The 25,639-nt window shown below is 48.7% G+C and overlaps 1 protein-coding gene and 1 pseudogene across 1 annotated transcript in view; one reads left to right on the plus strand and one right to left on the minus strand.

The window, feature by feature from the left end:
- The window catches only part of itga9 (integrin, alpha 9), a 632,947-nt gene that overhangs the window by 127,915 nt on the left and 479,393 nt on the right, over nt 1–25,639 (minus strand). The gene's annotated exons all lie outside the window — the stretch shown is intronic.
- Nucleotides 3,074–3,182, plus strand: LOC119972991 (annotated as a pseudogene).

Here is a 25,639-nt window from a genome sequence, read left to right on the forward strand (position 1 = left end):
GGCAGTTCAGAGGATGCTAAAAGGGATTGATCAAGAAAACATAGACCAAATGTTCCCCCTTGTGGGGCAATCAAGAATGAGAGGTCACAGATATAGGTTGAAAGGTGGTAGATTTAGAACTGAGATGAGGAGGAACTACTTCTCGCAGAGGGTGGTGAATTTGTGGAACTCGCTGCCCCTTAGTGTGGTGGATTTGGAGTCACTAAATAGTTTCAAGAAGTAGATGGATATATTTCAGATTTTAAAAAACGGGTTAAAGGGATATGGGAAACAGGTGGGGAGGTGGATTTGAGACCGAGAAGAGATCAGCCATGATCTGTTTGAATGACAGAGCAGGCTCGAAGGGCTGAATTGCCTACTTCTGTTCTTAATTCCTATATTGCTTTGTACCCACCTTGGGAGTGAAAATCTGGCCACCACAAGTAAAACTTTCTTCTAATATATATATATACATATATATATTTATTTATTATAGGGTGACCATGTGCCCTGAGTTAACAATGCATTTTGGTCACACAGATGATGACAACACTTTCTGAACACAGAATGAGTGTTTTGGGAACACACAGGATGTCAACCTGTTCTAGGCATGTTGTGATGTGTTCTGAGCATATACAAGGAGACATGTTTTGGGCACACACATGATGACATGTTTTGGGCGACAGCATTTTCTGGGCTCTCATTAAACCAATGCATTCCGGGTATTCAGAAGACGGAAATATGTTTTGAATATGCAGAGGCTGAAATGTCTTCAGAGTACACAGAGAATAACAATGTTTTTAATGCACAGAAAAAGGCAAGATATTCTGAATATGCACAGGTTAGCAATATTTTGGGCATCTCGGGGCTGACAACATGTTATGGGTGCACATGTTTATTGGATGGATGATTGGAACATTTGTTTTGGGTAAAATGGAAAAATGTGTTCTCGATTTATAAATGATGCCAATGTGTTGTGGGTAGAAAAAGCCTGCCAAAATATTTTGGGTCCACCAAAGCTAATAGTATTCCACTCATAATGCTAGCATTATCACAGTAACTGCATTGAAATGTTTTCAAATTAATTCCCATTGGGGATGCTGGCAAAACAGTCTGGGGAAGAGCACCACAGCTTACTAGCTTTAACAAACCTGTTCAGTTACCCCAGCTTCCCATGTACAATAAAAGGGTTCACATTCACAATGGGACAGATTAACTAATGACCTTTTTGAATCCAAATCAAACAGCGCAAGATAATGGTGAGGAGAACCACCGTGGCAGGATTTATTTGACCAAGTTCCAAAAGCAGCTGACAAGCATCTTTGACTTGCAATTCGTTGTCTGAATAAGTTCTCATAATCCCAAACACAAACTCTTTAAAGACCTAACGTTCCAATGCAGTGAGGTGCCTAATAAGTATCAGTGAGAAGAAAAAGCCCCAGGGAGTGTCTGGCCAAGGTTCATGTAGTTGAAGTGGCTATTGAGTCAGCGAGTGTTTGTGCGTCAGTCTAAACGAGGAAATCTGGTAAACACTATAAACTGGCCCTGTCTCAATAAAAGCCCAGCATTGTTTTTAGATCTCGTTTTCGTGACCTCAGGATGCCCAAAACGTTTGACAACCAATGAGGTACTTTCAAAGTTTAATCATTGTTGTAATGTAGGAATAGTCACAAAAGGTATATTAGCTGAAAATAGCCCATTAAATTTTGACAAGTCAGCCTAAGATTTTGGAGCATATAAAATTATTAGAAACAAAATTACAGGCAAACACTTGGGAAATGAATATTATACTGTTTCACAATACTTTTGCACTTCTCAAAATTGATTATCTTGTGTCGACATATCGAGCAGCGTTCATTTGACTGTTGCGTTCTTTTTGTTTGGAAAAGCTGAAATCTAATTATTGTTTGATTGAATAAAGAGAGAGCTAATTTTAGAATTGTTCCATGAGATTGTTTTTTTTTTCCCAATGAGCCAGATGGAACCCACTCCAGCAAAATAACATTTGGCCTCTTTTGGCTGTGCCAGGTTCATTGTGGGATGGCTTTCTTGTATCCAGCAGACATGGGCCTGACTCCACAAAAAGCATGGAGCTTGGCTATTAAGTTCATCAGGAAATAGTTTTGGATTATTTACAGTATAAATATTCCGAATGTACCTGGTTTGTGTTAGGCCCCGAAATGTCAGTGGGTTTAAATGTTTGCTGAGTGAGGATTTGTATGTGCTAAAATGTAATTACATCTTAAACTATTAACTATGTCAGTGCAAGTTGACAGTTTTGCTCATAACTATTTGTATTTCTGCCATATATGGAATCAATCTCAGAATCCTTAAGAGTGTTTAGCCAGACTCTTAAAACTGCTCATTTTCTGATTGTTACTTTTCATCCAAGAAACTCAACTCATATTTGAACTCTTGTACTTTGTGTAACTGTTATCAACTCCACAGGATTAACTTTGAGCATTCTTTGCTATTTTTCAAAGGACAACACTTGAGTACTTGTATCGCAATACTAACTACAGCCAGGGTAGCTACACTAACCACAGCATTGTAACAATGATGAATTGTGAAATGGATAGCTGATCCCAATAGACTGAGGAGCGGATTACAAAGTCAACAAATTAAAGATTGCTTGCCGCATCTTTCCTTGAAATGCCAAGGCCAAATGGGTTATCGTGGCTTATGCTATGGGTTTCTACATTTCTGGCATGCACATCCCAGGGAACCAGGGGCTTAAACTAGATTTAGCACAAAGACCAACTTTCCTTTAATGGAACTAATGCTTAGAATTCTGACCAGAGGCATAAATCTTGAGAATTTTCATTGCCCCCCCCCCCCCCCCCCCCCCCCCCCCCCCCCCGCCGGAACCCAGTTCTCAACTCATGCAGATCATTTAAAAGTGCGCAGATGATAAAATGTCTCTTCATTTAGGCAAATGTTTCCTGAATTCAAAGATGTTCCCAGTTCCTGCGAATAAAATATCGGGCTGAATCTGAAGCTGGTTTTACAGTGCAGCCCAAGTCTCAGGAGAATGAGCCAAGCCAGCAAGCCTCCTGGTCTTTGTGGCCTCCAGTGCTGTATCTGCACAGATTCTGCCTACAGCCATACTAGTCTGAAAACGCCTGATCTCGGAAGCTAAGCAGACTCAGGCCTGGTTAGTACTTGGATGGGAGACTGCCTGGGAATACCAGGTGCAGTATTTGCACTGATTCACCCTGTCATTTTGCCCATTGTATGGTGTAGTGACATCAGGGTGTTATGTTAAGTCCTTATTGAGTGGCAAATTGTGAGTGATGTCATCATACAACTACCAAAGTGTGCTGACACCACTGGATCTGAGGGTTTACCAGTCGGTTAAGACCACAACTCTCCACAGAAATAAAGTCGGCAGTCGGGAATCCCGAGATCGTAAGGGGTGCCCAGTCTCCAATATAAAACACAGGAACCCCCTCACCCTCACATGGAGACACCCCGCCTCCCCACCGCCACAGATATGGCAGCCCTACCCCCTACACATGCACAGGGGGAACCCCCCAACTGATAAGGGCCCCCGTGACACTGACCCTGGGGGGCCATGCCAGAGGATAGTGCCAGGGTAGTGCAAAGTAGCAGTGCCAGGGTACTGCCCAGGCATGTTCCTCTCCCCCCAGGGGCTATACTCACCTGTGTGCCCCTGTGCATTCCCTTCACCTGGTTTCCATTTTTGAGAACCTGTTAGAGAGAAGCCCGCTAATTATATGCAAATGTATTGAAATAAGCTTAATAATAATTATAATATTTATCATTCTCACAAGTAGGCTTACATTGACACTGCAATTAAGTTACTGATAAAATCCCCCCAGTCGCCACACTCCGGCTCCTGTTCAGGTACACTGGGGGAGAATACAGCATGTCCAATTCACCGAACAAGCCCATCTTTCAGGACTTGTGGGAGGTAACCGGAGGCCATGCAGCCACAGAGAAAATATGCAGTTTTCCAGCTCTCCGGAGGGAACCTCATTACGTCACGGGTGGTGGTGGGGCGGGGGGGGGGGGGGGGGGGGGGGGGTACGAAAACGAGATCTCGCTGGCGGGAATCTAATATTCTCGAACCTTTCTCAAGTAAGGAGACCAAAACTGAACACAATGCTCCATGTGTGGCCTCACTAACACCATATACAATTGCAACATAACCTCCCTAGTCTTAAACTCCATCCCTCTAGCAATTAAGGACAAAATTCCATTTGCCTTCTTAATCACCTGTTGCACCTGTAAACCAACTTTCTGTGACTCGTGCACTAGCACACCCAGGTCTCTCTGCACAGCGGCATGCTTTAATATTTTATTGTTTAAATAATAATCCCGTTTGCTGTTATTCCTACCAAAATGGATAACCTCACATTTGTCAACATTGTATTCCATCTGCCAGACCCTAGCCCATTCACTTAACCTATCCAAATCCCTCTGCAGACTTCCAGTATCCTCTGCACTTTTCGCTTTACCACTCATCTTAGTGTCATCTGCAAACTTGGACACATTGCCCTTGGTCCCCAACTCCAAATCATCTATGTAAATTGTGAACAATTGTGGGCCCAACATGGATCCCTGAGGGACACCACTAGCTACTGATTGCCAACCAGAGAAACACCCATTAATCCCCACTCTTTGCTTTCTATTAATTAACCAATCCTCTATCCACTTTACCCTTAATGCTATGCATCTTTATCTTATGCAGCAACCTTTTGTGTGGCACCTTGTCAAAGGCTTTCTGGAAATCCAGATATACCACATCCATTGGCTCCTCGTTATCTACTGCACTGGTAATGTCCTCAAAAAATTCCACTAAATTAGTTAGGCATGACCTGCCTTTATGAACCCATGCTGCGTCTGCCCAATGGGACAGTTTCTATCCAGATGCCTCGCAATTTCTTCCTTGATGATAGATTCCAGCATCTTCCCTATTACCGAAGTTAAACTCACTGGCCTATAATTTCCTGCTCTCTGCCTACCTCCTTTTTAAACAGTGGTGTCATGTTTGCTAATTTCCAATCCACCGGGACCACCCCAGAATCTAGTGAATTTTGGTAAATCATCATTAGTGCATCTGCAATTACCCTAGCCATCTCTTTTAGCACTCTGGGATGCATTCCATCAGGGCCAGGAGACTTGTCTACCTTTAGCCCCATTAGCTTGCCCATCACTACCTCCTTAGTGATAACAATCCTCTCAAGGTCCTCACCTGTCATAGCCTCATTTCTATCAGTCGCTGGCATGTTATTTGTGTCTTCCACTGTGAAGACAGACCCAAAAAACCTGTTCAGTTCCTCAGCCATTTCCTCATCTCCCATTATTAAAACTCCCTTCTCATCCTCTAAAGGACCAATATTTACCTTAGCCACTCTTTTTTGTTTTATATATTTGTAAAAACTTTTACTGTCTGTTTTTATATTCTGAGCAAGTTTACTCTCATACTCTATCTTACTCTTCTTTATAGCTTTTTTAGTAGCTTTCTGTTGCCCCCTAAAGATTTCTCAGTCCTGTAGTCTCCCACCAATCTTTACCACTTTATATGCTTTTTCCTTCAATTTGATACGCTCCCTTATTTCCTTAGATATCCACGGTCGATTTTCCCTCTTTCTACCGTCCTTCCTTTTTGTTGGTATAAACCTTTGCTGAGCACTGTGAAAAATCGCTTGGATCCACTGTTCCTCAACTGTTCCACCATAAAGTCTTTGCTCCCAGTCTACCTTAGCTAGTTCTTCTCTTGTCCCATTGTAATCTCCTTTGTTTAAACACAAAACACTAGTATTTGATTTTACTTTCTCACGCTCTATCTGTATTTTAAATTCCACCATATTGTGATCGCTCCTTCCGAGAGGATCCCTAACTATGAGATCATGAATCAATCCTGTCTCATTACACAGGACAAGATCTAGGACCGCTTGTTCCCTCGTAGGTTCCATTACATACTGTTAGTATAGAACAGTACAGCACAGAACAGGCCCTTCGGCCCTCGATGTTGTGCCGAACAATGATCACCCTACTCAAACCCACGTATCTACCCTATACCCGTAACCCAACAACCCCCCCTTAACCTTACTTTTTAGGACACTACGGGCAATTTAGCATCGCCAATCCACCTAACCCGCACATCTTTGGACTGTGGGAGGATACCGGAGCACCCGGAGGAAACCCACGCACACACGGGGAGGACGTGCAGACTCCGCACAGACAGTGACCCAGCCGGGAACCGAACCTGGGACCCTGGAGCTGTGAAGCATTTATGCTAACCACCATGCTACCGTGCTGCCCCTAGAACCGTGCTGTTCTAGGAAACTATCGCGGTTACATTCTATCAACTCCTCCTCAAGGTTGCCTTGACTGACCTGGTTAAACCAATCGACATGTAGATTAAAATCCCCCATGATAACTGCTGTACCATTTCTACATGCATCAGTTATTTCTTTGTTTATTGCCTGCCCCAGCATAACGTTACTATTTGGTGGCCGATAGACTACTCCTATCAGTGACTTTTTCACCTTACTATTCCTGATTTCCACCCAAATGGATTCAACCTTATCCTCCATAGCACCGATATCATCCCTTACTATTGCGCGGATGTCATCCTTAAATAACAGAGGAACACCACCTTCTTTACCATCCACTCTGTCCTTCCGAATAGTTTGATACCCTCGGATATTTAACTCCCAGTCGCGACCATCCTTTAACCATGTTTCAGCAATGGCCACTAAATCATAGTCATTCACGATGATTTGTGCCATCAACTCATTTACTTTATTCCGAATACTATGAGCATTCAGGAAAAATACACTTATGCTGGGTTTTTTACCTTTGTTTTGAATCTTAACATCTCCAGTTTTATTCCTTTTAGTATTACTGGGCCTATTCACTGAGCTCCCCTCAGTCACTGGACCTTGTACTGTCACCCATCGATATATTAGCCGGCCAGTAATAGTTAATAAAGTTCGGAAGAGCCAGCCCCCCTCCCCATGCCCCCGCTCCAGCAGAACCGTCCTAATCCAAGGGGTTTTTCCATCCCAAATAAAATCCGAGATCGCCGCATTCAACTTCCTGAAAAACGCCTAGGGATAAAAATTGTGAGACACTGAAATACAAACAGCAATCTCTGGAGGACTGTCATTTTCACAGTCTGTACCCTCACCACCAGTGACAACGGAGCGGGCCTCACCTTCGGAAGTCCCCTTTCATTAGATGTATTAGTCCACACAAATTCAAATTGTGAAGCTCACCCCATTCCCGTGCCACTTGAATACCTTAAGCTCCCTTACATTTAAGAGCCGCCTAATATTAGTCACCAGGTGTCGCCCCTTAAAAAAAACCCCATCTGATCCTCCCCTATTACCCCTGGGACGCAATCCTCGATCCGTGTGGCCAGGATCCTTTCCAACAGTTTAGCATCCACATTTAATAAGGTCTATATGACCCACAGCTTTCCGGATCTTTGTCCCGTTTCAAGATGAGAGAGATTGATGCCTGCGATAATGTGGGGGGAACACTCCCAAATCCTTTGACTCATTAAATGCCTTTACCAAAAACGTCCCCAGAACCCCGGAAAACTTCTTATAAAATTCCACCTGATGGAAATATTTCTAAGTGTGGTAGCGAGCAGGAACTTCCATGAGCTTCCCAACGCACAGCCCGGCGAGGCCGTCACTGACATCAAACGCTAATTGTTCCACTTAATGAGGATTCATGGGCTTCACGCTGCAAATGATGGTCCTGCCGACTGATTTGCCGGGACTGTGCCCGCCAACAAGGCTGAGCCTCTGGACCAGGTTTACCCAGAGCTGGTGCGGCTGTGATATTCAGAGGGGGCTGTCAGTGACACTCCAGAAGGAGTCGCAGAGGCTAAAGGCGCAGGAGATAGTGCTAGTAATGCGTGGCACCGAGCCAACACTGGTGGCGACTGCAGTTGAAAGCCTGGTTCACGGCATCAGCAGCATGAGTGGAGGTGTCTAAGGTCTGGCTCAGTCAGTGATAGCCATGGCAGAGCGCCTCGACAGCATGTCCCTGTCTTTGGAGGACGTGTCCCAGTAACAAGTGGACGTTTATGAGGCGCGGCGAAGCATATCCCAGTCTCAGGTGGGTTTTGCCGAGGCACTCCAGAGCATGTTAGGGGCAGCAGGGTACCATGGTGGTTAGCATAAATGCTTCACAGCTCCAGGGTCCCAGGTTCGATTCCCGGCTGGGTCACTGTCTGTGTGGAGTCTGCACGTCCTCCCCCTGTTTGCGTGAGTTTCCTCCGGGTGCTCCGGTTTCCTCCCACAGTCCAAAGATGTGCAGGTTAGGTGGATTGGCCATGCTAAATTGCCCGTAGTGTCCTAATAAAAGTAAGGTTAAGGGGGGGTTGTTGGGTTACGGGTATAGGGTGGATACGTGGGTTTGAGTAGGGTGATCATGGCTCGGCACAACATTGAGGGCTGAAGGGCCTGTTCTGTGCAGTACTGTTCTATGTTCTATGTGCCAGTTACTGAGGAGCATCACCAAGGGCATCAAAACAATGCTGCAGAGGCAAATGACACAGAGGCAGCTGGGGTGCAATCCAGCTGCCCCTCCGTTCTGAGGTGAACCCCATGTTTTTAAAATAGTGTACTAATAGGAGCCCGAGTGACCACTTGCTGGGGAGGTGGTTAGGTCACGGGAGGCCATTAGACAGGAGGTATTTCCTCTTTCCTGGAGATTGGCTTTAAATGGTGATTACAGGTTTCTCGCCACGCCCCGGCAGGATCCTGATTTCCCCGATGGGAGCTGGTCGGTGAGATTGCAAACTGAGTGACAGCTCAGTGGTTCTCGATTTTGGCCTCTCCCATGATCTAATTGCCGCGTCAAGAGGCTGACGCCGCCATTAAATCGCATCCAAAATGTAACATTCTGAAAATTCTTTTCAATCCTTCCCTCCTTTGTCTGTTTTTTTTTGTCGCTCTCTCTATTGCCTGATCAGCACTGTGGAGGATGAACACCTGCAGAAACAAAAGTGCTGAAGAAGGTCAGAGGAGTGATGGAGGCAAGCGAAGGTGGTGGTCTCACTGTTGCTCCAGCAGCCCAAAGCAAACCGGGGGTAACAAAGTAATCCATGTAGTGATGTGTATATATATAGAGACATATGAAGGGTTAATGACTACATCATAGTGTAATATAACCACGAGGTGGCAGCACTAGATTCCTGTATAAATATGAGAACTCGAAGGATCTTGGATCTCTTCGAACCAGGAGTGACTAGAGAGCAGAGTGTTAGAGAGATAGCTAATAGCATTGTTAGCACGTGTAGTTTAAAACACTTCGGGTGGAATTCTCCGCAACAGCCGACGCCGTCGTGAAACCCGGAGTGTTTCACGACGGCGTCGGAGGCCGCTCCTCGCCCCCTATTCTCTCCCCCCCCCCCCCTTCTGTAAGGGGCGAGGAGCGGCGTTTTGTGAAACTCGGCCGCCGGGCCTTGACGCTGGCGTCAAGGCGGCACGCCGATAATGATGCGGCCGGCGGCACCTTAGTGACGTTAGCCGCGCATGCGCAGGTTGGCATGCGGGGAAGAGTGCATCTCTTAGAGACGCTGGCCCGACGATCGGGCCAGTCCCCTCCCGAGCATGGCCGTGGTCCTCGATCCCCTGTCCGGCCCCCACAGGCCCCAAACTTACCTTTCGCACTATGGTCACGCCAGCAGCGACCAGGTGTGGTTGCCGCCGGCGTGAACAGGTCGGGAACGGCAGGCCGTTCGGCTCATCCGGGCCAGAGAATCGCGGGTCGCCGTGAAAAACGGCGACCCGCGATTCTCCGAGCGGCGCGTCACAAAACGCGACACGCCATTTTGGGGGGGGGGGGGGGGGGGGGGGGGGGGAGAGAAACACGGGGGGTGCCAGAGCGGCCCTCCCACGATTCTCCCACCCGGCCTGGGGAGCGGAGAATCGCGCCCGTCATACTTTATTCTGAATTACTTGATCACTAGTTAGAGTTCTGTAAGAGTGTACAAACTCAATATTAATCAATTCGTTATTCATTAAATCTATTTTGCTTTGTGTTAAAGATTGGTGGTTTCTTGAAAATCACACCATCAGATCATTCTGGAAAGATAAAGAAAGGAGTAATGGCATATTACCAAAGAGTAATATAACAACCCACAACTCTGAAAGAATGAAATGGTTTAGTTAACAGTTTACAGATATATATATATATATTAGAAAGATAGTTTGAGAAAAGTGCCCTGACCTTAATCTAACTTCTACAAGTTGATAGCAATTCTTTCAGTTGATTTGCCACAAGGTTGATTTTGAAAAGAGAACAGAAGTTGAACATAATCCCTGTCTTGATCCCAATCAATGGAGTTGTGGTCTCTTTATTGGATGGGAACAGTGTTTAATAAGTACCGTACGTCTTTAAGGATACTAACTTAAAACAATCAAATCCTTCCTCCTCACGCTCCACACCCCCCTTGTCCCAAACTCCCTTCACCGCCCCCCCCCCCCCCCCCCCCCCCCCCCCCCCCGCCCCCCCCCCCACACACACATTCCATTCAAACAGCAGCTGGTTCCAATGAAGATTATCACAGGAACTACAAGAATGCTGCATCTGAATGCATTGTGCAATTTATTTGTTCGCCAGACTGCATCCAGGCGCAAATGTTGAATGACGCTCGTATCGAATCTTTGAATTATAGTGTACCCTGTTCAGTCTACATGTTATTACGTATCTTGTAAACTATTTTGAGTAAACACTTGGTTCGAATGTTGTCTTGTGGCGTATCTCTTTTTGCAAATAACTTTGCAATATAAAATTCCAACAAATCTTTTGCACTAACCACGTTGCTTGTTGCACAGCATGATGTGGCCTGAGAGGCGATGGTTAATGTTTCGCCATAAAGGTCCATTTACTTGGAGGAGGCAACTTCCAATGTGAACAAGGCTATGATGGGGGATGTAAGTTCAAGCTGATAAAGGTTTAAAAAGTCCTGAAACCACACACAGAATGTCTGTGACAGTATGCTACAGTAAAACTGTGTGATTGTTCTTCAGATGGAAGAGGCTGTGGTGAACGTATTGTATTAACCATTCACCATGTATGTTACTGTATCACGCTGTTGCCCATGTGGTCTCCACCTATGGACCATTGTACGCTGTTGCCCATTGTGGGCTCCGCCCCTTGAGGGGAGGTATAAAGAGTAGCAGCCCTGTAGGCGGCTCTCACTAGAAGAGCAGTCGCAGGCAGGCACTGTTCTAGTCGATTAAAGCCACGGTTTACATCTACTCTTTATTTCGCGTGAATTGATGGTTGCATCAATTTAATCGACTACAACACCGCAATGAAATCGGCCCTCAAACCTGACCGACTGGAACACGACCCACAAACCGCGGAGGCCAAAGGGATTTTTTCGCACTGGCTCCGCTGTTTCGAGGCCTACCTCGCCGCCTCCTCCTCGCCTTCCATCTCCAAAAATCAGAAGCTGAGCCTGCTCCATGCCCGGGTGAGCCATCGAATCTCTGTACAACTCGAGGAAGCCTCCACTTACGCAGACGCCCTCGCGATACTAAAGCACCCATACGTAAGGCCAGTGAACGAGGTGTACGCTCGGCATCTCCTCAATACTCTCTGCCAACGCCCCGGGAATCGCTGGAAGAGTACCTACGCAACCTCAAAGTCCTTGCGCGAAGTTGCAACTACCAGACCATTACGGCCACTTAACATATGGACCTCGCCTTCCGGGACGCCTACGTGGCTGAAGTCAGGTCCAACTACGTGAGACAGCGCCTACTCGAGAAAGGTGCCCTCGATCTGGAAGAGACGGTAAAGCTAGCCTCCTCTGGAGAAGTAGCGTTCCAAAGCCTCAACGCATTCCAGTCTGATCACGCGACCCCCTCGTGGACCCCCGACCAGGGAGTACCCCAGGCCTATGCCGCACAGCTGCCCGCCCAACACGGGGGGGCTACCCTGCTATTTCTGCAGCCAGCATCAGCACCCCAGGCAGCGCTGCCCGGCTCAGAACGCGAATTGCAGCGAGTGCGGTAAAAAGGGACATTTTGTTAATGTTTGCCTGGCCAGGTCCAAATCCTCGAAATCACAGGCCCGACTCTCAGACTCACAGACCCCGCAATGTGGCTGCGTGCTTGCAGGCTCCACCCTCCCCGGACGTGTCATCAGCCTCGTGTTGTCCGTCGGGCAGCCATCTTCAAACCCACACATTTGTGACTCACGGGGACCGCCATCTTGGCCATCGTCGCCCACGCGGCCTGTCACGTGCGACTCATGGGGCCGCCATCTTGGACGACATCTTCCTCGCCGTCCGACACGTGCGACCAACGGGGGCAGCCATCTTGGGACCACCCCAGCACCTCCGACCACGCCGGCTACCCGCAACTCAGTGCTGTCACCCTTGACCAGTTGCAACCCAAACACCTCCGGAGCTCCATGATGACCGTCCGGGTCAATGGACACAAAATGCCTTGTCTGTTTGACTCCGGGAGCACAGAGAGCTTCATTCATCCAGGCATGGTAAGGCGCTGCTCGCTCCCAATCTTCCCTGCACATCAAACCATCTCCCTCGCTTCTGGGTCACACTCAGTGCAGATCCGGGGGTGCATTACCGCAACCCTTGCAATACAGGATGCCGTGTACGCCGATTTTAAGTTATATGTACTCCCTGATCTTTGCGCTCCTCTCCTGTTGGGACTGGACTTCCAGTGCAACCTCAGGAGCCTAACTCTGAAGTTCGGCGATCCCCTACCCCCACTCACCGTACGTAGCCTCGCGACCCAGAAGGTCGACCCTCCCCCGCTCTTCGCAAATCTCACCGCCGACTGTAAGCCAGTTGCCACCCGAAGCAGGCGGTACAGTATCCAGGACAGGACTTTCATCCGGTCCGAGGTCCAGCGACTCTTGCAGGAGGGGATCATCGAGGCCATCAATAGCCCCTGGAGAGCTCAGGTGGTAGTCGTCAGGACCGGGGAAAAGAACTGGATGGTTGTAGACTACAGCCAGACCATAAACCGGTACACGCACCTCGATGCGTACCCCCTTCGTCGGATCACAGACATGGTTAACCAGATCACACACTACCGGGTGTTCTCTACGGTGGATCTGAAGTCTGCGTACCACCAGCTCCCAATCCGCCCAGAGGACCAACACTACACGGCCTTTGAGGCAGACGGCCGCCTCTCCCACTTCCACCGGATCCCCTTCGGCGTCACAAACGGGGTCTCGGTCTTCCAAAGAACGATGGACCGAATGGTGGACCAGTACAGGCTGCCGGCCACATTTCCGTACTTGGACAATGTCACCAACTGCGGCCACGACCAGCAGGAGGACCACGACACCAACCTCCAAAGATTTCTCCACACCGCCCAAACCCTTAATCTCACTTATAACAAGGAGAAATGCGTTTTCCGCACAACCAGACTAGCCATCCTCGGCTACGTCGTGGAAAACGGAGTTCTCCGACCCCGACCGTATGCGCCCCCTCCTGCAACTCCCCCTTCCCACTGCCCCAAGACCCTGAAAAGGTGCCTTGGGTTCTTTTCCTATTACGCCCAGTGGGTCCCCAACTATGAGGACAAAGCCCGCCCACTGATCAAAGCTACCATCTTCCCTCTGGCGGCCGAGGCCCGCTAGGCCTTCAGCCACATCAAGGCAGATGTGTGCAGTGGATGAGTCCGTCCCCTTCCAGGTGGAGAGCGACGTGTCAGAGTTCGCCCTCGCCATTAACCAGGCGGGCAAGCCATTAGCATTTTTTCACGTAGCCTCAACGCCTCCGAAATTCGACACTCCTCGGTCGAAAAAGAAGCCCAAGCTACCATGGAAGCTGTGCGGCACTGGAGGCACTACCTTGCTGGTAGGAGGTTTACCCTCGTCACCGACCAACGGTCGGTAGCCTTCATGTTTGATAATACGCAGCGGGGCAACATCAAGAATGATAAGATCTTGAGGTGGAGGATCGAACTCTCCACCCATAATTACGATATAGTATATCGTCCTGGGAAGCCAGATGCCCTGTCCTGTGGCACATGCGCCAGCGCGCAAGATGACCGACTCTGGGCTATCCATGAAGACCTCTGCCACCCGGGGGTCACCCGGCTTCTCCACTACATCAAGGCCCACAACCTGCCCTCCTCCACCGTGAGGTCAGAGCCATGACCAGGGACTGCCAAATCTGCCCGGAGTGTAAGCCGCACTTCTATCGACCAGATAAGGCCCACCTGGTAAAGGCATCCCGGCTCTTTGAGCACCTCAGTATTGACTTCAAAGGGCCCCTCTCCTCTACCAACCGCAACACGTATTTCCTCAATGTCATTGATGAGTTCTCCCGCTTCCCCTTTGCAATCCCCTGCCTCGACATGACCGCGGCCACCATCATTAAAGCCCTGCTTAGTGTCTTCACCCTGTGCGGTTTCCCCACATACGTCCACAGTGACCGGGGCTCGTCCTACATGAATGATGAACTGCGTCAGTACCTGCTCGGTAAGGGCATCACCTCGAGCAGGACTACCAGTTATAACCCCCGGGGAAACGGGCAGGTGGAGAGGGAGAACCCGACGATCTGGAAGGCCGTCCTCCTGGCCCTACGGTCTAGGAAGCTCCCAGTTTCACATTGGCAGGAGGTCCTCCCCGACGCGTTCCACTCCATTAGGTCCCTACTTTGCACGGCCACAAAGCAGACCCCTCATGACCGCCTGTTTGTTTTCCCCAGGAAATCCACAGGTTCAATCTTGCTTCCGTCTTGGCTGAAGATACCGGGGCCCGTCCTACACCACAAACATGTCAGGAGCTATAAGTCCGACCCCCTGGTCGAGAGGGTCCAGCTCCTTCATACCAACCCCTAGTATGCATGCATAGAACACCCCAACGGCCGACAGGATACGGTTTCCCTCTGGGACCTGGCACCCACAGGTTCCACTACCACCGCCACCCCAAATTACCCCGTCCAACCTACACTAACCAGCGCCCCCGCCCCTACATGGCACCCGCAGCCCCTGCTGCCCCCCCTCCTCCCTTCACCAACCCACAGGAACGAAGCTCCAGAAGAGACGCTCCCGGAGTCCACATCTGTCCCCGCACCGGCGGCTTCACCATCCATGCCCGCACAGATGAGTTTGACACCCGGGCCAGCTGCGATACCAGAGCTTCGGCGGTCACGGCGCACGATACGGGTGCTGGACAGATTGAACCTGTGAACCCTTCACCCCCGCCGGACCTCAATTTTTTTAACAGGAGGTGAATGTGGTGAACGTATTGTATTAACCATTCACCATGTATGTTACTGCATGACGCTGTTGCCCATGTGGGCTCCACCTCTGGACCATTGTACAATATTACATGGAATATATCATGTTGGTTCCCTTGTGGGCTCCGCCCCTGGCTCCGCCCCTTGAGGGGAGATATAAAGAGCAGCAGCCCTGTAGGCGGCTCTCACTAGCAGAGCAGTCGCAGACAGGCAATGTTCTAGTCGATTAAAGCCACTGTTTACATCTACTCTCTGTTTCGCATGAATTGATGGTCGCATCAGAGGCGTAAAATAAAACTGTCAAATTAATTACTGAAAAATATGATTGTGTTGCCATTCGCAGCTGCCTGTTAGTACCTGAGCACAGGGACAGATTTACAGTGAAACATCCCGTGCCTGAGCACGGCGCTCCCAAAGGCAGGCCGGCCTCAAAATGTAGTTTTGTTTCCTGTCGTTCAATCAACATATACAAGGGACGGGGGGGGGGGGGGGGGGGGACATATACAAGGGGGGGGGGGGGGCTGCATGTAGCCAAGCGTTTGCATAGTGATAAGCATCAGTATGGAATCAAGCTGGGAATCAGCCTATGATGCCCGATGGGAGCACAGGGATGTTTGGCATCTGACGTTTAGGAGTGCGAATCAGACAGCGTGTGAGCGGGAACAGCTGTCATGTGGGTGGGGTTGGAATTTGAGGTGCAAGCTGAAAATCCCGGCCCGCGGCAGTGGAACCAGGATTGCGGGCAGTTAACCCCCCCTCTATCTCATTCCTCCTCCTTCACTCACCATCTCTTCCTTCTTTGAGTCCCTTTTCCCCTTCCTTCACTCCCACACCCTTCTTCACCCCATTCCCCCTCCTTCACTCGCCCATACCACCTCCTCACGCCCCGTTCCCCTGTAGTAAAAGGCTGATTGTGTGGGAATGAGTGAGTGTGTGTGTGGGTGACCCATTTGTATCTAGGCTTCTTCAACAGTGATATGATCCTGACAGTGGCCTCCACTTGAGTAGGTGCTCCCTGGCATTTTGGTGTAGTCGGTTACTGGAAGACCTTAAAGGGGCAATCGCCATTTTAGTAGAACGTGGCATACGGGAGTGCACCATCAGCTCACCAGGAGAGAGAAGCACATTCCGTAAGTAAATCCCTCACACTTAACACTGAGGCGAGGCCAAGCTAGTCCACTTTAGGCCTTCATTCCCTCGGGAAGAACAATGCGTTCTGCTTTTTGATTAATGTCCATTCTTCCTTTGTGTTATCTCCAGCAGGAGCAAATCAAGGCTATAGACTCTGTTATAGAATCTCAGCATGAGGACTGCGACCTCTTTAGGCTTCCAATCTAATAAATATTTTATAAGGATCAAGACTTGGCTCATGCTAAGCCAAATTCTCTAAGAATACAGAAGTTGCTTTCGACCCCAGATGTTTTATCAATCACTTCATTCATCCTATTTGAAACATAACTATAACACCTAAAATTAGCTATGTACGTTACTAAAACATTGATAATTGGTCAAAAATTAGCGTGTGTTATTTTATTCAATAGATTACATGGCATGGAAAAGATAGTTAAGGATGCAGCAAGAATTTCTTCCTCAATCAAAATGTTAGGAAGTAATGGATTTTATCAGTAGCAGAATTATGACATAAAGCTATTCACTAAACAGGCAGGAAGTAAACTCAAAAATAAATATTTATGAAGTATAAAACAGTGGCAAGTTGGCATGTGTAGTTATCAGGTGCAGTTAACTCAAGCCATTACTGAATTCAAAAAATGTATTCCAAGAAAAAAACTGATCAGGTGGCATTTTCATGGTAATGCTTTATAAATTTGGATACTGGCCAGAAAAGCCATATATATCCTTTAAAAGATATAGCACAGTGGTTGAAGAATAGGATATGGCTGAAATGTAATTATATATGTTTTGTTGTCATTTTCACGATTGATGATCCTGCAAGTGGTAGATACAGATGCTTTAGACATTGACTTCTTGAATGTAAATAAAGAAATGGCCTTAGCTTAGTTTGAGGCACTGAAGATTGATCAGGTTGCTGGACCTGATAACAATTAACCTCGAATATTGGAGAAAATCAGAGAGGTTCTCTGAAAACATTTAGTTTAATTGACGAATTGTTCTTTGAAATCTGGGCTAGCTTGAATTGACTCGAGAAAGGGCTTGATGCATGAATGCTTTCAGAACTGTGCCAAGCCCCGTTTATTGTTGTCTAGATCAGAATGTATGAACAAGAGTAGACCTTCAGCCCTTTAGGTTTGTTCTGCCATCTTAACTCAACTTACCCAGTTCTGTTCCATAGCTTGTAAGTAAGGCTTTGTAATCCATGTTTTTCATCAGCTTGAATTACAAAATTAGACTGTTGCTTAATGAATTTCTAGCTGTGCTAAAGACTGATGATTCATGGATTAAAATACCTACTGGCACTGATAGTTTCCCTTACGAAGCACAGTTTACTGATGTTTGATACAATTATAAATACAAAAGATTAATACAAACGAAAACAATGTAAAGACGATTGTGAAATTATATGGCCACCACATTTCCTTGGAGCTCCTGCACATCAACATTTCCAACTGCAGCATTGGTGATGGCGGGGAGAGAGAGCAAATGTGAGGGAGGTGGGGAGAAGAGAGACTATGTGTGAAAGGTGGGGAAGAAAGAGTGTGCGCGTGGAGCGAGGGAAATAGAGTGTGTGTGCGAGGGGTAGAGGCAAGGGAGAGTGTGTGTGTGTGTGAGGGATGGGAGGGGTTAGAGAGTGTGTGCGAGAGGTGGTTTTCGGGATTCATACCCCGGGGTGGGAGGGGGCTGCTGAAAATGAAGCTGAGCACAGGACCCCACGACCTGTAACTCTGCCTCTGCCTAAGCAACATTTGAGCTGTGGAACAACTAGTTGGCGATTGGTTCCCTGATACACTCTGAACCTCAACCACAAGATCGGTCAATTGATCCTAATACCTCCCAGCAGCTGATTAAGGCTCAGGCTGCTACTGAAAAATTGGCACAAAAGTAAAGTTACAGGGGTCAATGTGGTGGAAACTGGTGGGGAGGTTTTAAATTAATGTGGCAGAGGGATGGGAACCAGGTTAGGAAGTTAGAGGTCAGTAAAGAGGCAGCAACTAAAGCCAGTGAGGTACCAGATAATAAATTCATTGTGACTAAGGGGAAGAGTAGACAGGGTAGAAAGAAAAAGAAAGAAAGAAAATCGCTTATTGTCACGAGTAGGCTTCAATGAAGTTACTGTGAAAAGCCCCTAGTCGCCACATTCCGGCGCCTGTCCGGGGAGGCTGGTACGGGAATCGAACCGTGCTGCTGGCCTGCTTTAAAAGCCAGCGATTTAGCCGAGTGAGCTAATGAATGCAAAGGGACAGGTGGTCTGAGGTGCACTTGTTTTAATGCGAGAAGTGTAGCAGGTAAGGCAGATGAACTTGGATTAGTACCTGGCAATATGATGCTATTGGTGTTACTGAGACTTGGTTGAGGGAAGGGCAAGATTGGCAACTAAATATCCCAGGGTACAGATGCTTCAGGAGGGATAGAGAGGGAGGTAAAAGGGATGGAGGAGTTGCATTACTGGTCAGAGATGATATCACAGCTGTGATTAAGGAGGGCAGTATGGAGGATTCGAGCACTGAGGCAATATGGGTAGAGCTGAGAAATAGGAAGGGTGCAGTAACATTGTTGGTACTTTACTACAGGCCTCTCAAAAGCGAGCGTGAATTAGAGGTACAAATATGTAGACAGATTATAGAAAAATGTAGGAGCAATAGGGTGGTCGTGATGGGAGATTTTAACTTCCGTAGCACTGAATGGGACTCATGTAGTGTTGGAGGCGTAGATGGAGCAGAGTTTGTAAGGAGCATCCAGGTGGGTTTTTAGATCTGTATGTAAATAGTCCAACTCGGGAAGGGGCCATACTGGGCCTGGTATTGGGGAATGATCCCGGTCAGGTGGTTGAAGTTTCAGTCGGTGATTACTTTGGGAATAGCGATCACAATTCCGTAAGTTTTAGAATACTCATGGACAAAGACAAGAGTGGTCCTAAGACTAAGACTAAGACTAAGAGTGGGCAGCAGGGTAGCATGGTGGTTAGCATAAATGCTTCACAGCTCCAGGGTCCCAGGTTCGATTCCCGGCTGGGTCACTGTCTGTGTGGAGTCTGCACGTCCTCCCCCTGTGTGCGTGGGTTTCCTCCGGGTGCTCCGGTTTCCTCCCACAGTCCAAAGATGTGCGGGTTAGGTGGATTGGCCATGCTAAATTGCCCGTAGTGTCCTAATAAAAGTAAGGTTAAGGGGGGGGTTGTTGGGTTACAGGTATAGGGTGGATACGTGGGTTGAGTAGGGTGATCATGGCTCGGCACAACATTGAGGGCCGAAGGGCCTGTTCTGTGCTGTACAGTTCTATGTTCTAAAGGAAGAGTGCTAAATTGGGGAAAGGCCAAGTATAATAAAATTCGGCAGAAGCTAGGGAATGTGGATTGGGAGCAGCTGTTTAAGGGTAAATCCACATTTGAAAATAGGCGACAGGTTTAGATAAAGGATGTGGATCAGCGCAGGCTGGGAGGGCCAAAGGGCCTGTTCCTGTGCTATAATTTTCTTTGTTCTTATTGTGGATTGCAAGAAAACAAATGATGGCATAGTGAGATACCCTCAATTATGACACAGGAGAGAAGATAGGTAATTCAAAGGCTTTAATCATCTGAGAACTGAACAGCAGCCGAGAAGTGTGCTCATCACATGCTGCCGAGTGAGCCTCATCTTATATACCGTTTCCTGGGGGCGGAGCCAGAGGCGGAGTCCCCCAGGCTTCCAAGCCCGTCTTAAAGGGCCAATGCATTAAAGGTAAGGTACCATTACAGCAGCTACTGATAACATTCATCTGTTTTTAAAAAAAATACATATTCCGTCGGGGGTGAAGTGGGTTATAAGTTCAGTCTTGTGGGTGCTTTGACCATCCGTGCTGACTTTCTCCGCTCCGGTGGTGGTGCCGTGGATACGGTCGGTTTTGATGGTGGTATATCCGGGAGCACGGTTGACTGAGCCTTTGCCCACCTTGGCGCGGGGGGGGGGTATCCGGGGTGACTAGGGTGATCGGTGCCGGCTGGGGGGCAGGGGGCACTATGGGGGGGAGGGGGGGTGGGTGCTGTCGGGGTCGGCAGTCGGTGCGGGGAGGGGAGCGTCGGTAGGAGGGGGGGGGGGGTCGGTGGGGAAAGCGTCGGGGTCGGTGGGCAAGCCAGCGGGTGCCAGATCTCTTAGGGAACGGTATCCTGCCTGCCGTCGGGGTGCTCGACGTCGGCGTATTGAGGGTTCACGTGTCGCAGTTGGACCCTCTCGATTATGGGATCCGTTTTATGGCTCCTCACGTGTCTCCGGAGTAGGACTGGTTCCGGAGACGTCAGCCAACGTGGAAGCAAGACCCCAGAGGTGGACTTCCTGGGGAAGACAAACAAATGATTATGAGGGGTCTCGTTTGTGGCCGTACAGAGGAGCGACCTAATGGAATGTAGGGCATCGGATAGGACCTCCTGCCAGCGGGCGATAGGGAGACTCCTTGACCGTAGGGCTAGAAGGACAGCCTTCCAAACTGTTGCGTTCTCCCTCTCCACTTGTCCGTTTCCCCGCGGGTTATAGCTCGTCGTTCTGTTCGAGGTGATGCCCTTGCTGACCAGATATCGACGAAGCTCATCGCTCATGAACGATGTACCCCGGTCGCTGTGGATCACTGCTTTATGGTTGCAGTTCCTCGCGAGCGCAGTGAGTCTCTCCACATACCCGTCCAGAGTTTCCCCGGGAACGCTGGCTGCAGGTTGAGAGCAAATGTCTGGCGTGTACCTCATTAATCGGCTTCACAAAGCGTTTCATCAGTATCTCGACCGCAGCTTCGTAATTTGAGTCACCCGGGCATGTAGTAAACGCAGCTTGCGAGCGCCGTCGACATCAGTCGCTGAGGAGTCCATATAGTCCTCAAAACACCACAGCCAATATTAAAAAATTTCCGGGGCTTCCGGCGACCGAGCATCCAGGTTGAGTTTCTCCGGCTTTAGAGCGCTGTCCATCTTGATGTGTCAGATGATTAAATTGAGATACCCTCAATTACGACACAGGAGAGAAGATAGGTAATTCAAAGGCTTTAATCATCTGAGAACTGACCAGCAGCCGAGAAGTGTGCTCATCACATGCTGCCGAGTGAGCCTCATCTTATATACCGTTTCCTGGGGGCGGAGCCAGAGGCGGAGTCCCCCAGAGTTCCAAGCCCGGTCTTAAAGGGTCAATGCATTAAAGGTAAGGTACCGTTACAGCAGCTACTGATAACATTCATCACACATAGCTATCATTTTGTAATCTTCATTCATTATGTAAGACCTCCACTTGCAAGGGCGGGGTCGCACAATAGTTTCACCAGGGTATAAATTCAGTCAAGTTGCCCAAGCTCCGGAGTAAAGAAAAATGGAAGAGAATCTCACTCATTTTGTCCCAGGTTTGGGCAGATCTGTTTACACTAACGTAACAGTTGAAATGCAGATACAACTGAAGAGCATCATTGGCAGAGGTCTTAATGATTAATCAGCCATTCTTGTTATTCAAACAGCAGCTGGCTTTTTTTTGTGAGTTGACTAAGGCATAAAGACCAGCAAGGTTTCAGGCTTAAATCTTCTCCATGCCAATTAAGTTAGCTGATTGGAGCCAGGCTGGCAATAAGTGCACTCCAAATGGCCAATCGAGGACAGTACAGGGGAATTTTGTTTCATAAATTTAGAGTACCCAATTATTTTTTTCCATTTAAGGGGAAATTTAGCTTGGCCAATCCACCTAACCTCCACATCTTTGGGTTGTGGGGGTGAAACCCACACAAACACGGGGAGAATGTGCAAACTCCACACGGAGAGTGACCCAGAGCCGGGATCGAATCTGAGACCTCGGTGCCGTGAGACAGCAGTGCTAACCCACTGCGCCACTGTGCTGCCCCAGGGGAGTTTTATTAAAGGTGATCCTACATTCCCATTGGGAAGCAGCTCTTTCAAAGCTGTAGCCTTACCTATGACCAGTTTTTCTTGCAAGTGCACTTTCGCATGGAAGATCTACAATCTTTATGGAGAACATACAATACTGACAAACATTCTCCTGGACTCTGGATTAGAGCAAAGGGAAAGATTAATTTTTAAATTGCAGATGGGTTTCCTCCCTGTAGTGATGATGCATGAATAGATCGCAAGATGCCTGAAGTAACTGGTCTTCATTACTGCAGTAAATTGAACACAAAATTTCAAACACGAGGAAATACCTTTAGAAGCAAAGGGGTTCACTTCTCAGTTCTCCTGGGTGTACACCAAAACTTTGATGGTCGAGCTATAGAATTCTTGGAAGAATTATGTCATCACCATTGAAATTCTTTATCAGGATTTTCCACTGTTCTTTGTGAACATTAAGATGGACAACTGAGATAAGAGATAACCCCAAGGAAATTCACTCCAAATAGATTTTGTTTCAAAATACAGATTAGACCAGTACTTTGAACTCTGAGAAACACCAGCCCTTGGGGCAGCACGGTAGCATAGTGGTTAGCACAAATGCTTCACAGCTCCAGGGTCCCAGGTTCGATTCCCGGCTTGGGTCACTGTCTGTGTGGAGTCTGCATGTTCTCCCCGTGTGTGCGTGAGTTTCCTCCGGGTGCTCCGGTTTCCTCCCACAGTCCAAAGATGTGCAGGTTAGGTGAATTAGCCAGGCTAAATTGCCCTTAAGGTCCAAATTGCCCTTAGTGTTAGGTGGGGTTACTGGGTTATGGGGATAAGGTGGAGGTATGGGGTTGGGTAGGGTGCTCTTTCCAAGAGCCGGTGAAACTCGATGGGCCGAATGGCCTCCTTCTGCACTGTAAATTCTATGAAATTATAATATAGTCATCAGTGTAAAGCTTTGGCCAGGTTAACCAAGATAATAAAAAATCAATATATACACCTGTAACTTCCTGTCTCCCCAGCGCCATTGAGGGGACCTCAAGGATTCACTTGGGAATCACACTTGGAATTTTCCAGTTACGGTAACAGAAACGCTAACTTCCCCTGGACAATCGTACTGCGCCGGGAACCATCCAACGAAGTGATTTAAATCGCTAACTTTGGACGATTCTGACAGTGATACACAAATAGTTTCTCTGAAAGAGTTAGAAAAAATAAAAGCACTTCAGATTTCAGTGCAAAATATTCTAAATATTCGGACACGAACCCTACACGGGGACGCCCACATACTCGCAACAACGCCCTCCCCCACCAGTGATCCAGTGATTTCACCCACACACCCCACCCAAGTAAGCACCGCACCCCAACAGTATTCCCCAACCACATACAATTCTTCATGTGCCCCCTCCGATCTGACCCCTCACCCCGACATCCCCCCGAACTCAACTGGACTTGACCCTCGTCCCACCCCAACCCCGAACCTGACCCGAACCCACCACCCAAACTAACCACAGTCCCAGTCTACCCCTCCACCAACCCTGACCTGAACCGGCCTCCATCCACCCCCCAACCCACTCGCCCATTCAAACCCAATTCCGCCGACCCGACATGCCCAACACCCTCTTACAGCCCCCAACCCCCAAAATGCCACAACGGCCCCATACCCTCAGCTTCTCCCGACATGAGCCTCAACCCCTGCTATGTCTGACCCCACCGCCCGCCAATGTCTGAAAATGTTCGACCCCCCCCCCCCCCCAATGTCCAGCTCCCCGCCCCAAATGTCAGACACCCCACCCGATGTGCCCCCCTGTCCCACCCGCTGATGTCTCACTCCGTTCCCATGTCAGAACCCCCACGTCCCATCCATTTCTCCCAGGCCTGTTATTTTCAAAGGGACATTTAAACTTCACCGACCTTATGCAGCCAGTGCCATAAAAAAAGGGGCGTGTCCTCCTTCACTCTTTTACACTTCACCGCTGAGACCTGCTGCACTGCCTCAACCTCACGCAACCTGAGTCAGGCAGGTCGGGCGAGCCAGGTGCTTAAAAAGTTGAGGTCAGATAATTGATAGAGAGAGGCAATCCGCTGCAGATTGCCCTCCAAGAAAGTTATGGCCCACGAATTGCTGACAGAAAAAGATTTTTGTATCATGACATGTTTCACTTTTTTATGCAATTCCCTTTACAGCAGCATTTATAATCTGAGCAGACAGAGGCAGATGAAAAACATGTTTATTCCTCTGTAACATGCCAAGTTAAGTCAGTACAGAAAGAATGTGCAGTTATATAGCACCTCAGGATGTCTCAAAACACCAAGTTGTCTATGAATTACTTCGGCAGTGTAGTCGCTGTAGTAAAGAGAGCAAACACAGTGGCACAGCACGATCCCACAAACAACCACAAAGCACGATATACACGTTATGGTAGAAGTTAAAATAAGTGCAACCTAAATAAGACGGGTGATATGTACCTATCACGTTGCACCTGAACAGCAGCGCGACACGCAAGGTAGAAGCCGGGAGATTCCACGCCTCCCGTGATCTAACGCAATTTTGTGAGATGTTGCAATATGAAGCCCACCCATTGTGGCCGGGATCATTTTCTGGCAAATTTGCATATTAGAGTGAGACAGCTAGTCTCTTCCTGAGATCTAACCAAGGAGTGGGATCTAAACCCTCACCTTGGAGATTCGGGCGAACGTTGTTCAGTGCTGGTCTCCACAAATGGGGACCAGATGGAGCGCCACTGGTTAGGGTTTCATAGGGGATCGGAGGCCCATAGGTGCTTGCCCTCTGGGCAGCGTGGCAGGTTGGTACTGCTGGTGCCACCTGGGCACCCTATCACTGTCAGCCTGGCCCCCTGGCACTGCCAAGCTGGCGCACTGGTGCTGCCACCTGGGTGCCAGTCTGGCACTGCTAAGGTGCCCAGATGGCACTGCCAGCTGGAAAGCCATTGCCATAGTGCCAGACTGCCACTGCCATGGTGCCAGGCTGCCACTGCCATGGTGCCAGACTGCCACTGCCATGGTGTCAGGCTGCCACTGCCATGGTGCCAAGCTGGCACTGCCATGGTGCCAGGCTGCCACTGCCATGGTGCCAAGCTGGCACTGCCATGGTGCCAAGCTGCCACTGCCATGGTGCCAGGCTGCCACTGCCATGGTGCCAAGCTGGCACTGCCATGGTGCCAGGCTGCCACTGCCATGGTGCCAAGCTGGCACTGCCATGGTGCCAAGCTGCCACTGCCATGGTGCCAGGCTGGCACTGCCATGGTGCCAAGCTGGCACTGCCATTGTGCCAGACTGCCACTGCCATGGTGCCAGACTGCCACTGCCATGGTGCCAAGCTGGCACTGCCATGGTGCCAGGCTGTCACTGCCATGGTGCTAGGCTGCCACTGCCATGGTGCCAGACTGCCACTGCCATGGTGCCAGACTGCGACTGCCATGGTGCCAGGCTGCCACTGCCATGGTGCCAGGCTG

This window comes from Scyliorhinus canicula, chromosome 10, assembly GCF_902713615.1.
Source record: "Scyliorhinus canicula chromosome 10, sScyCan1.1, whole genome shotgun sequence".
NCBI classification, from domain to species: domain Eukaryota; kingdom Metazoa; phylum Chordata; class Chondrichthyes; order Carcharhiniformes; family Scyliorhinidae; genus Scyliorhinus; species Scyliorhinus canicula.